Raw genomic sequence first — 13,970 nt, 5'->3', positions numbered from 1 at the left:
TTGGTTTCTATTTCATTGATTTCTGCCCTGATCTTTATTATTTCTCTTATCCTGCTGGGTTTAGGCTTTATTTGCTGTTCTTTCTCCAGCTCCTTTAGGTGTAGGGTTAGGTTGTGTACTTGAGACCTTTCTTGTTTCTTGAAAAAGGCTTGTATTGCTATATGCTTTCCTCTTAGGACTGCCTTTGCTGCATCCCAAAGATTTTGAACAGTTGTGTTTTCATTTTCATTTGTTTCCATGAATTTTTAAAATTTTTTAAATTTCCTGGTTGACCCATTCATTCTTTAGTAGGATGCTCTTTAGCCTCCATGTATTTGAGTTCTTTCCAACTTTCCTCTTGTGATTGAGTTCTAGTTTCAAAGCATTGTGGTCTGAAAATAGGCAGGGAATGATCCCAATCTTTTGGTACTGGTTGAGACCTGATTTATGACCTAGGATGTGATCTATTCTGGAGAATGTTCCATGGGTACTAGAGAAGAATGTGTATTCTGTTGCTTTGGGATGGAATGTTCTGAATATGTCTGTGAAGTCCATTTGGTCCAGTGTGTCATTTAAAGTCTTTATTTCCTTGTTGATCTTTTGCTTAGATGATCTGTCCATTTCAGTGAGGGGGGTGTTAAAGTCCCCCACTATTATTGTATTGTCAATGTGTTTCTTTGCTTTTGTTACTAATTGCCTTCTCCCATGTTAGGGGCATAGATATTTACAATTGTTAGATCTTGTTGGATAGACACTTTAAGTAGGATATAGTGTCCTTCCTCATCTCTTATTACAGTCTTTGGTTTAAAATCTAATTTGTCTGATATAAGAATGGCCACCCCAGCTTTCTTTTGGTGTCCATTAGCATGGTAAATGGCTTTCCACCCCCTCACTTTCAATCTGGGGGTGTCTTTGGGTCTAAAATGAGTCACTTGCAGATAGCATATCGATGGGTCTTGTTTTTTAATCCAATCTGATAGCCTGTGTCTTTTGATTGGGGCATTTAGCCCATTTACATTCAGGGTAACTATTGAAAGTTATGAATTTAGTGCCATTGTATTGCCTGTAAGGTGACTGTTACTGTATATTGTCTGTGTTCCTTTCTGGTCTATGTTGCTTTTAGGCTCTCTCTTTGCTTAGAGGACCCCTTTCAAGATTTCTTGTAGGGCTGGTTTCGTGTTTGCAAATTTCTTTAGTTTTTGTTTCTCCTGGAAGCTTTTTATCTCTCCTTCTATTTTTAATGACAGCCTAGCTGGATATAGTATTCTTGGCTGCATATTTTTCTCATTTAGTGCTCTGAATATATCATGCCAGTCCTTTCTGGCCTGCCAGGTCTCTGTGGATAGGTCTGTTGCCAATCTAATGTTTCTACCATTGTACGTTACAGATCTCTTCTCCCGAGCTGCTTTCAGGATTTTTTCTTTGTCTCTGAGACTTGTAAGTTTTACTATTAGATGTCGGGGTGTTGACCTATTTTTATTGATTTGGAGAGGGGTTCTCTGTGCCTCCTGGATTTTGATGCCTGTTTCCTTCCCCAAATTAGGGAAGTTCTCTGCTATAATTTGCTCCAATATACCTTCTGCCCCTCTCTCTCTCTCTTCTTCTTCTGGGATCTCAATTATTCTAATGTTTCGTCTTATGGTATCGCTTATCTCTCGAATTCTGCCCTCGTGATCCAGTAGTTGGTTATCTCTCTTTTTCTCAGCTTCTTTATTTTCCATCATTTGGTCTTCTATCTCACTGATTCTCTCTTCTGCCTCATTTATCCTAGCAGTTAGCGCCCCCGTTTTTTATTGCACCTCATTAATAGCCTTTTTGATTTCAATTTGGTTAGATTTTATTTCTTTTATTTCTCCAGAAAGGGTTTCTCTAATAACTTCCATGCTTTTTTCAAGCCCAGCTAGTATCTTTAAAGTGATGATTCTGAACTCTAGATCTGACATCATACTAATGTCCATATTGAGTAGGTCCCTGGCAGTCGGTACTACCTCTTGTTCTTTTTGCTGAGGTGATTTTTTCCATCTTGTGATTTTGTCCAGAGGAGAATAGATTAATGAGAGAACAAAATGCTAACAGGGTAACAACATCCCCAGAAAATATACTCTAAACAAATCAGAAAAGACCTGAAGCTGGGGGAAAAGAAAGGGAAAGAAAGAAAAAAAAGAAAAAAAAAAAAAAGAAAAAGAAAAAGATAAAAACAAACAAAAACTGAACAAAACAAAAAAAAACCCAGAATATGATCAAATATGATCAGGCTGGTGCATAGATCCATGCCACACATTAGATTTTGGGTGCATTTTGGTCTGTTAGAAGAAAGTGCCTCCCAAAATTTTAAAGAAAGAAAAACTTATATAGGTACAAAAATAAGGGTTGATATGAAGGGATGGAATATGACTGTAAAGATGAAAATTATAAAAAATTTTATAAAAGGAATTGATAAGAAGTTTGAAAAAAGAAAGAAGAGGATTTTAAAAAAAAGAAAAAAGGGAGAGAATGTGATCAGGCAGGAGAGTAGAACAAAACCATACACTAGAGATTTAGGGTATATTTTGATCTGTTAGAAGAAACTATCTCAAAATTTTAAAGAGAGAACAACTTATATATATATGCCAAAAATAAGGGTGACTACTATGAAGGGATAGAATATGACTCTAAAAATGAAAAATAAAAATGTTTTTTAAAAAAGGGATTGATAAGATGGTTGAAAAAGGGAAAAAGAAAAATTAAAAAAAAAGACAGTTAAGAAAAAAATTAACTTTGAAAGACTCAGGAATCATGGTAAAAAAGCCATGAATTCTATGTGCAGTATTCCCCTAGCGCTGGAGTTCTGCCGTTCTCACTGATCGGTAAACCTGGTCTTGGCTGGTTGTTCTCGCTGATCTTCTGGGGGAGGGGCCTGTTGCCGTGGTTCCCAAATGTCTTTGCCGGAGGCGGAATTGCCCCGCCCATGCCGGTCCGGGCTAAGTAATCTGCTCGGGTTTGCTCTCGGGAGCTTTTGTTCCCTGCAAGCTTTCCGTACAGCTTTGGAGGCCAAGAGTGAAAATGGCAGCCTCCCAATCTCCGCCCCGGAGAAGCCGAGAACTCGGGGTCCCGCTCCTCAGTGCGCCCCCAGAGAAAAGCCGTCAGTCACTCCCGTCTCCCTGGTCTCCGGCCGCACTCCGCGCTCACCCGGCCTGTGACCGAGCGTTTCTGTCTCTGGCACCTGAACCCGTGCGGAGTCTCCAAACCCAGCAGATCCCCGCGGTGCGCTCCCGCGCCGCTCCTCCCGGGGGAGGAAGGGGAGTCTCCCCGGATCTGCCGCTTGTTGGGTCCCTGCTGGAGGAGCAGTGGCCCGACTGTGCCGCGGATCACGGTTTATGGCAACACCGAGCTGAGAGCCCGCTCCTCGGCTCCGTCTCTGCAGCCGGCTTCCCTGCTCTGATACCTGGGAGCTCTGCCGCACTCAGGCACCCCCGGTCTTCCTGTGACCCCGAGGGTACTGAGACCACACTGTCCCACAAGGGTTCCACCCCCCGCTTAGCCACCGGAGTGACATCCCTCAGCGGAGCCGACTTCTACAAGTTCCGATTCTGTGCCCCGCGGCTCTATCTCTTGCCAGAAGCGGCCGACGGAGGCCCCTCCCCCACCGTCTATCCTCCCGAATATCACCTCGGATTCACTTTTCCGCACGTCCTACCTTCCAGAAAGTGGTCCCTTCTCTGTTCAGAGAGTTGTTGCTATTCTTTTCTTCGATCTCCTGTTGAGTTCGTAGGTGTTCAGAATGGTTGATCCCCATCCAGCTGAATTCCTGGGACCACATGAAATCCAGGTCTCCTACTCCTCCGCCATCTTGCTCCGCCCCCCTCTGAAGCCTTATTTAAATGTAAGTCTGCCATCCACATGTGTAGCGGTGATGGGAAGGACAGATAAATTTGCACCCCAGTGTCTTGGCACGTTTCTGCGCCAGCAGAGTGCTGCTGCTTCTCCTCCCGCCTCTCACTGATTTGCAGCCCCCGGCTGCGACCTGCAGAGCCCGCTCCTGTCCTTGTGCCTCCTGATGCCTGAGTTCACCACGAGCTGGTCCAGCCCCGCGGCGGTCGCACCAGGTAGGCTCGATGCTTTTCTCTGCTCACACACCTCGTCCCCGTTTATCACAGGGATTTTTCCTTCCGGGTGAGATTTTGTTGACATCCCTCTCCTCTCTCGTCTCTGTGCTAGTCCTTGTCTTTCTCATGCTGCAAGCTTTGCTTCCGTTCTGTCAGGAGAGCTTGTCCCCTCCATGTGGTCCTCTTTAAGGGCAGTCATGGCGCTTCCACCCCCGTGGCCATAAACTTGACCTCCTCCTCCGTCTGCCTATTGATTTTGCGGCGGAGCCTGTTTGTGTCATCCGGGAACGTGTGTGGTGACAGAGGTCGTGTGCCTCACGGGAACTCTGCAAACAGCTCTTTTCTTGTTACCCTAGTAACAAAAGAGGCATTTTGAAGAGAATTAAGATTATTTTGTTCCCAATTGTTGAAGTAGACTGCCTTAAAAACATTCCTTTCTTTGTTACATACGAGGTGAGACTAGAGTGAAATGAAAATGCATGTATTTAAAAATTAATTTGTTTTGTACTTTATTGCACTAAATGTTGTCCTGTCTCAAGAGCATGTGTACTTCGTAACAACTCCACTCAGAGGTAGGTCTCAAGCTCTTCATGTTGCTTGGGCTGGATTTCAGCCCTTTTGTGATGGAGTCGGATGGAGATAGATTTATTTAGCTGGATGCCAGTTTTCCTCCCGGTTCTCGTATTTTTAGATGAAAATAACTATTTGTGCTAATTATAAGCAAGAGAACAAAGATGACCACTTACTTAAATGGAATTATTTTTTTCTTATATTGTCTTTCTGTAATCAGAAAAGTAACATTGTACGAGTGTAGTTTTATTTACTCTCACCTCCTTTTCTTGAAAGTATTATTGCAATGCGGACTCCACTTAGGTCTGTAATGCCGTATAAATAGCACCAGTTCTCTTGCAGACTCAGCTTAGACTTAAGTGGTTGGTGAGTCGGGGGCACAGTGAGGAAAATCCCCCAATACGGACTGTGCAATATCAAAATATAGTTTTAAACCTCCACACACTTTATCCGTATAGGAAATTTCTAGAAACCAAACAGCATTATGAATATGTACAAATGAAACTCAAAAGAAAAACCCGAGTGAATAAGCAAAATCATTTTGAAAAAAGAAAAGACCAGAAAAATGGAATAATTATTTGATGATATAGGTACAAAGAGTTTGATGTATTAGTCTACAGAAGGCCCACATTCCAAGTAACGGTTTCTCTTTTGATTTTTTAAAAGATTTTATTTATTTGAGAGAGAGAGAGAGAGCGCACAAGAAGCGGGGAGGGGCAGAGGGAAAGGGAGAAGCAGACTCCCCGCTGAGCAGGGCGCCTGACGCTGGACTCGATCCCAGGACCTTGGGATCATGACCTGAGCCCAAGGCAGACGCCTAAGTAGAAAACAACTACACAAAATTCAAGTGCACTTTTTCTAAGCCCTGAACAAGAAATGCTCCCTTCTGCACTCTGCTCTTTTCCCATCTGGGATCTCCTTGCATTTCTTTGGGTTGGAGTCTTCATTTGGTGCCTGGATCCCAGATGTGCAATAAAGGCGGTGTGTGGTTTTTTGAGTTCTTTGTTTTCTAGGCTAAAGGTGAGAGGTGCATAAAGAGAATGAGATGTGTTGCCTGCATAGTTCCTTGAGGAACATTTTAAAATGTTTCCTTAACAAAACAGTTTCAGTATGATACCTACTTGTGTAAGCATGATTCTGCTTAGTGACCCTAGTGAATTGTAATAATGGAGAAGGACCATTAGGTGGTGATAGAACATAAGCTTCTGGACACAGCATGCTGCCCCCAGAGCCCCCTGCAGCTCAGACAAGGTAGGGAACTGTTGAAATCAGAAGGTGGGCATAGGGGATTCGCCAACCGACAGAGGAAGAACAGATAGAAACCCTGCATGCCAATTGGTCAATTAATTAGCATAATCTTTTATCATGCTTTTAGCCAAGATAATGTATCTTGGGCAAAATGCTGTGTATTCTTAAATGCCATTAAACCAGTAATTGATTGAATTTCACACCCTTGCATTCCATGGAAGGAGTCTAAACCCAGTCAGTGACCGACTGCCTACGGACACTTTGGGTAAAGGTACAGGATCTTCCTGTAGCCTCTAAATGGTTCTAGCTCCTCCCAGGAGTATAAACAGAACACTGATGAGCCAAGTGGCTCCCCATCCAGCCCTTCAGCCCAGCCCTAATACAGCATATTTCCAACTATTTGGAGATATATTCATGATCCTCACAAAAGCATTCCTTTCATGATTGGCTAAGATCTTCAGCTTTTTTTTTTTTCTATTTGTTTTGGAGGGACTTTGTTGGAAGTAGAAAAAATGAATTGTGAAATCTTGAAACGTATCAGCAGGTCAGGTTGTTTTCCAGAACTAGAAGTCCGGAGATTGTTCAAAGATGCGGTGATGCTCTCAGGGGGGGAGGATGCACAGTGGGAAAGGACTCGGCCGGGCAGGTGCATGCGGGGGTCAAGGAGTAACTTGGGTGGAACAGGTTCAAGTCCAGCAGACGGAGCCTGTTAGCACCGGAGTGTGCCCCCTCCTCTCACATGAATCATACTCACAGTTTAGGATTAAAATTAGGCTGCTGTGGTTCTTGTGTTTCATAGTGTTTTTATTCGCTGACATTTGTTGGGTGCCTGCAATGAGTCAGGCTCTGTATTAAGGGCCTCACATAATCCCTATGGTAACCTGATGAGGTGGACACCATCTTCATTTGACAGCTTAAGAAAGTGAGGCAGCAGGGAGGTGTGAGGGTGGAGTGTTCAGTACTCATGTAAGGTCCCACAGTCCAGCGATGGCCAAGCTGGGACTGAGACCTACCTGGGTTCCACCCATGGCCAGGAGCAGCCTTCCCAACAAACCCTTTTCTCTGCATCCTTGACCACAGCTGCGCTCCCTGGACAGTTCCCGATTGGGCAAAAGTGGGCAGTGCGTGCTTTGTCCTCAGAGCCTCTCCTTCCCTGGACCCCCATGGTCCTCTTGTTCTGCCTTTAAATTCAATGACACAGTCATGATTTTCAGGCCTTGGAACTTCTCAGCTGTGATCCACATATGCTGAGTTCTTAGTTGAAACATCAGTTTCAACTCCATCCCCTTCATTCTCAGATTCTTGGGCTGCTTGCTGTGGCCACCCACGCTGGCCCCCGTTATAGAGGGAAATGGAGCCCTGTCAGCCCAGAGCACTCTAGAAGTTGGTTGGTGGCTTCCGATCCAAAGTCTTAGGTTGCAGAGAGAAAAAAGTAAAATTATCGTCTGCTTTTTCCAGTCTGGTCATCCTTGGGTACACTCCGCTCGCTGATGCTGAAGGGTACACTCAGAACTCCTCCGGGGCTTAGCTGTCACTGGCCACTAAGTGATGCGCTGGTGTCGCAACGAGCTCCTTATGGTATTTTTAGCTGAGAGGATGGTTCCTTCTGGCTCCTCGTTGAGGCAGATTTAATGAGGTGAAATATGCTTTAGTCCCAGGGCATGAATTTTAGTTTGCTGGTTTTGTAGCAGATCGGATTTCTCTGTATTCCCTTTATAAAAAACGTTTGTCTATCGCTGGAAGGAAACAGAAGTTATCTAGGGAGGGAAATAAAGCTCCTATTTAAAACCTCACGCTCATAAGTTAATTTCTCTTCAGATTCTGCAAAAATAAAGCAGAGAAATACAGCCTGGTTTTAGTTTGCTCTAAGGGGTAGAGATATTCTCCAGCCTTTAACTAGATTCAGAGATTGAAATACTATTAGGTCAGATCCACCAACCAGGCTGCTTGATGGTGTCTCAGAGTGGCTATAAGGGATTTCAGTGGTATGAAGAGGTTCTCTGTGAAATATTTAGGTGGGGGACTGGGAGTTCTGGATAGCTCCTGAACACACCAAGCGATGGCTCTCCACCTGGCTAGAATTCCTGGGGACTCTCTGTACCATGATGGTGTCTTTGATCCACTGAGAAGGCACCAGAGTATTTTTGGAAGCTCCTCAGAGGGTTGAGATGTGCGGCTGGGTTTAAGCAATGCTGCCCAGGAAGAATCTAGACTCTGGGGAAACAACCAAGCCCTTGTTCCCTCACCTGCATGGGCCAACCAGACTGTTCACTTCCAACAGACTCTTACAGAGGAACCAGGGCCTTTCAAATATATATTTTTAAGCCACGTACCTCTCTGTTCAAATGGATCTCCAGTGTAAAAATCAGATGGAAGGAGAGCCACTCTGAGTATAATTTTGGGAACCTTCACCCCAAGGGGACCCAATGCAAAGAACAGTGTGAAAAACTCTTTGCTTGGTTGTAGACTTTTCTCTTTAAATCAACTTCATTAAGGTTTGCTTTATACAATCATATGACCCTGTGCTGTTTTTCAAACACCGCCCATTTCTCCAATTTTCTGACACCAACTGGGTGTCTTACAATTCAGTTCTGACACTAACTCCTGGGGTTAATTTCTGAGTTTTTTAATCGAGCTTTCCTACATAAGGCACGAATCATGGATTGGGGACTGGCCATTGGGGACTGAACTCACTCTCCTGCTCATCTCCCTTCCCCGGATGCCTGGGTAAGGTGGGCAGGAAGGTCTAAACTTCTAATCATGCCATTGGTTTTCCTGGCAACCACTTCCATCTCCCACGCCTCAGGTCCAAAGGGATCCAAAGGGATCCAAAGGGGCTCATTACGAATAACAAAAGACACTCTTATCACTCAGGGAATTCCAAGGGTTTTAGGAGCTCTGTGTCAGGAACTGGAGACAAAGCGAGCTATGTTGTTCACCGTATACCACAGCCCCCACTTGCCCTGTACAGCTCGATGCATTCTGGCAGCTGTGTATTTTCACGGAGCCCATACCCCTATCAAGATCCAGAACGTTCCCATTACCCGGTAAAGTTCCCCTGTGACCCTTTGGTAGTTGCTCCCCCCCCCCCCCCCCCAGGCAACTGCTACTTTGTTTTCTGACACTATAGATTTCCCTTTTGTAGAACTTCACAGCAATGAGTAAAATGACTATTTACTCTTTTTTTGTCTGGCTTCTTTTCCTCCTCAAAATGTTTTGGAGATGCATCCATCTTGGTGCTAATATCAGCAGTGGTTTGTTTCTTCTCGTTGCTGAGTATGGAATTACCAGTCTGTTTATTCCTATGTCTGTGGATGGACATTGGAGTCGTTTCTGGTTTGTGGCCATTTTGAATAAAGCTGCCATCGACGTTTGTGGACAAATCTTTTTGTGCACAAATGTTTTATTTCTCTTCAGTAAATACCAAGCAGTGGAATTTAGATGGTAGGTGTTTGAGGACGCAATCCACATGTCCTTCATCTTTGTGACTCAGCATGGTTGCCTTGAGCCTAAGTGTTAAATGAATTTCTTGGTTGGAAAAAGGAACTAATACTTATTAAATGTTCATTACGGGCTAGATACTCTTTAAAGCATTTTTAATTTATTGTTGTCTTTAATCCTTCCAATGATCATAAGACATAAGTGTTATTTTTATAGAGCTTTATTTCTAGCTGGGGAAATAGAGGCTCAGAGAGGTCAGGTAGCCTGCCTAGGAGCACACAGCTAGAAGGGGGTAGGAGTAGGAGTCAAACCCTCTGTTTGACTTCAAAGGCCAGGTTTATTTGTCACTACTATTTTTGGCTGCGAACCCAAATAATGAAGACAATTTAATTTGCAGGAGAATCCTGAAATTATCCAGAGAGCCTCTGTGGGCTAAGCAGAGGCTTTCCAGCCACTGAAGTGGGTCAGATCCTGCTACCATGAAGTCTGAGTCAGCCTGTAACTTTGGGATACTGACCATTTTGTCCTAGCATTTACTGTTAAAAAAAAAAAAAAAAAAAGAATCATCAGCTAAAATTTACCTGCATTTTCCATGTTATTACATTTTACTATTAAACTAATTATGAATTGCCACCTTGTGGAAATTTAGACTAATTATCTGGCTCTTCTTGTGTTGACTCGTGTAAACGACACTTCCACCATATCCATAGACTATTCTAAAACCTTTTTCTTTGGCCTCCAGAATCTTTTGAAGAAAATGAATTTGTGGGGATCCAGTGTTCTTTAAAATTTTATTTTCATCCACCTCCTCCAAGTGGGCATGGAATATAGGGGAGCAGTTCCTACCAGAGTTCAGTGTGGCCCATGGTACCGCAGTGAGGACAGAGTGGGCTCAGGTTGGCCCGACCTGCGCTGGACGGCACTGGGTTGAAGACACTGATTGACAAAATGTTGAACCACTTCTCCAGTAGGAGGTGAAGAGCGTGCGGCCCTGGCCCCTCCATGTGGGCCCTTTCCTCTCTGCTGCCCCCAGATCCAGCAACTAAAGGGTCAGCACCCATCTCTGGAGGAGGCCTCCAGAACCCTGTTCCAATGCCTTGGCCATGGCCCATTCCCCCTTGGCTGGCCCCCATGACACAAAATTGTTGCATAGTTTGAATATAGCTCTTGGCTAAAAGTTGTTTTCAAAACAGAAAAGTACAGGCCAGGTTCTGTAGTCATGTTCTCACCCCAATTTTTAGTATTTAAAACCCCAACTAAGCATTGTTTTCTCCCTTCACGATTCGTATACACACTTTCAGCATAAAAAACTGGATTCACGTCTGTTTCCAAGTTTTTCTGGTCATGCCATGGAATAGGCAGACATGGTAGAGTAGTTTTGAGCACAGATTTGGGGTCAGACAGCTTCACTTTTGATTTTTGGTTCTGCTCTTTCCTCACATGTTGATCTTTGGTGAATTATGGCAAGTCACACGCCTTCCTAACACCTCAGTTTTCTCATCTGTAAAATGGGTAACATAGCCGCTGCTTCATGGTTGTTGCCAAAGATGAATGGGTTAATGGGTGCCAACACCACACACAGAGGGCTCCCGACATGCTGGCCACTGTATTCCAACTGAATTCTTGTGGATTCATTCACTGCGGACACTACTCTAAGACATGGGCATGTGCACTCCCTTTAAAAACTAAAAATTAAAAAAATAGTAGGAAGTAAAGAAGAAACAGGTTTTGAGAACGAAAAACTACATGAAACTAATGTAACATGTCAACTAATTAACTTCAATTAAACAAAAGAAAAGCAAACTTAATGCTTGGATTTTGCACTTACACAGTCTTCACTCTTTGCTGACATGGTTGGAGGGAGGGTGCAATCATGGTGTGTCTTGCATGGAAAATCAACTGAACGCAATGAAGTATGGCTTTTCTGGGCAGAAAAGCTGTAAGTCTCTGGGGGTTTGAATCTTTGATTTTTTTTTTTTAAGATTTTATTTATTTGAGAAAGAGAGAGAGAGAGAGAATGAGCCGGGAGATGGGGAAGAGGGAGAGGGTGAAGCAGGCTCCACACTGAGCAGGGAGCCTGATGCGGGGCTCGATCCCAGGACCCCAAGATCACGACCTGAGCCGAAGGCAGACGCTTAACGACTGAGCCACCCAGGCGCCCCTGGGACTTTGATTTTGAATAATGATGAAGGTGGAGATTCCTATTCTGCCCATCCAGTCTTTCCCCTGATAAGGTCGTATTTTGGAACTGAAAGAACACACATAGCTTAGGGACAAAAGCAATAACAAATTTTATTCTAAAACTGTCAGGAAGTGACGCCGGAAAGACAGGTGTTGTGGTGTGTGCGTGTGCGTGTGTGTGCGTGTGTTGGAAGAATATAATGACACCAGAGATGGAAACACTGAGCGGGAGAGGGAGAGCAGGGAGCTTCCAGATGGAACACATAGCTTCCATGGAGGCAAAGCATCAAGCCACTGTTCCTCCTGCGATCACACGGAGACCCAAGGAGAAATGATTGCAGACGGTGGACATAGTTCTCTAAGACTGTGAACCGTTCCGTGTAATTCCTTTCTGGAGGTCTAATCTTGGTTAAAAGTTCATTTGATTTATCTTGGGGAAGACAAAGGAAGAAACTAGAAACATACCCAAGAACTGGAAAGATGTTTTGCAAGCGACAATAAGATTCTTCTCAAAGGTGCAATTGCAGATAAGTTTTATGAAAAATATGATGTAATAGAGGTCCCAGACGCCTCTTTCCTTTTACCAGGGTAACGTTGATGTCAAGTAAGATTAGCTGTCCTTTAAGATTTACTTAAATTTGGCTCAAATTCCTGTTTCGTTCATAGGAGGAAACCTGCCCCCACTGTGAATTTCCCAAAGGCAAAGATTATCTTGGTGAAATGTTAGTTTAGTGGATAAAAACACTACAACGATTGCATTTTATGTGTACATTGAGTATGTGCATGGACATGGATCTGTCACAGTTGTTTTGCCTCCTAAGACAAGCGGCATAATTCCATTCCTTTGATTGGACTTACTTTCTAAGCCAAAAGGAAGAAACAAGGAAGGAAAGGCAAACGAACCCTTCTACTATGGGTCCTTTTGGAAATAATGACAACTTTCATGTGGCCGAATTTGGACTGGTCTGATCTTAACTGTCACGTTTGGCTCACCGTGGTATACTTGTTATCCCGAGGGGTGTTTGTGCTTTTCCTACTAAATAGAGTTGGTGGCCAAGCTGGGACTCAAATCTGGATATTACAAGATCCTAAAGCAGCATGCTCGGGTGGGCCTGGGGGCTGCATCCGATGTCGTGGAGAGGACTGGGAATTTATCTGAGTGCCTGGCCTCCAGTCTCACTCATGCTCAGTCCACGATCGTCAGCCACATCAAACCTTATCATGTTGTCTCGCTGCTTGAAATCCTTCCTGTCTGCCCTCTTGCTTTTAGCATTTAGTCCAGATTGCTCTAAATGTCCAGTGAGTCTCTACGTGAAACAGATGTGCTTTTCAAGGCTGCTCATCTCTCTGCATTTCTCTGCCACAACCGGGCAGTAGTTAATTCCTTCCTTCCTTCCTTCCTTCCTTCCTTCCTTCCTTCCTTCCTTCCTTCCTTCCTTCCTTCCTTCCTTCCTCCCTCCCTCCCTCCCTCCCTCCCTTCCTTCCTTCCTCCCTCCCTCCCTCCCTCCCTCCCTTCCTTCTTTCCTTCCTGTCCTGTGTTCTCTCCTGTGTCTGAGCCTTCACCCCTGCTGTTCTCTCTCCTGGAATGCCTTTGCTCATTTCATACCCAGACAAACCTCACCTTTCATGTGTGAGCTGCCATATCTGTTCCTCGGTGCAGCCTCCCCTGGCCTCCCCACTCTCCTCTGGGCCCAGTTAGTCCCTCTTAGCAGCACACACACTGTTTAGAGCTTCCATTGCCCTCTTGAACCATAAACCCAAGGCCATCCTGGGAAAACCAAAAGACAGCCACAGCAATCAAGACTCCCAGGAGAAGAAAGTGGCCAAGCCCATTTGCTCACTCTGTTGTTCTCCTGTTTGATGGGGGCAGAAAGAAGGTGTGATCCCGAGCCTGCCTGTAGAGGACCACCGTTCCAGCCGGCTGGTATCTGATCACGTAGCTGCTGCTCAGTCATCACCTGGTTGACTTTGTCAGAGCTGGGGAATGTGGGCAATAACAGAACTTGGTGATGTTAGCCTTCCTTTATCTGGCAGGGGCAGCAGTGAACCTATTCATGCCACCCCAAACACAGATGCATCTATAACTTAATCTTTGTTATATAATCATGGTGCATGTATATTCTGCATATTCCTTCATGAAATATTTCAGGAGAAGACAGAATCAGAGATGACACTGGATGAAATCTGAATCAATCAGTGAAGGAAATTGTTGTGGATAAATTGAGTTAAGAGGTTAAGTTCAGGAAGCTGGAATATATAGCCCCATTTGATCACAAATGTATTAACAAGTTGCCACTTAAATGTGATGCAGTTCCCTCCTTGTTCTCTCTAATTCAGCCATGCTGATAGTACTTGGCTATCCCTCAGACATGCCAGGTATGTTCTTGTCTTTGATCTTGCTGTTCTCTGCCTGGCACGCCCTTGCCCATCTCTAGGTATGTCTTATTTAGATCACCTCCTTCCGAT

Source organism: Halichoerus grypus, chromosome 1 (genome assembly GCF_964656455.1).
Source record: "Halichoerus grypus chromosome 1, mHalGry1.hap1.1, whole genome shotgun sequence".
Lineage (NCBI taxonomy): Eukaryota > Metazoa > Chordata > Mammalia > Carnivora > Phocidae > Halichoerus > Halichoerus grypus.
Note: the sequence above shows the minus strand (reverse complement) of the source record.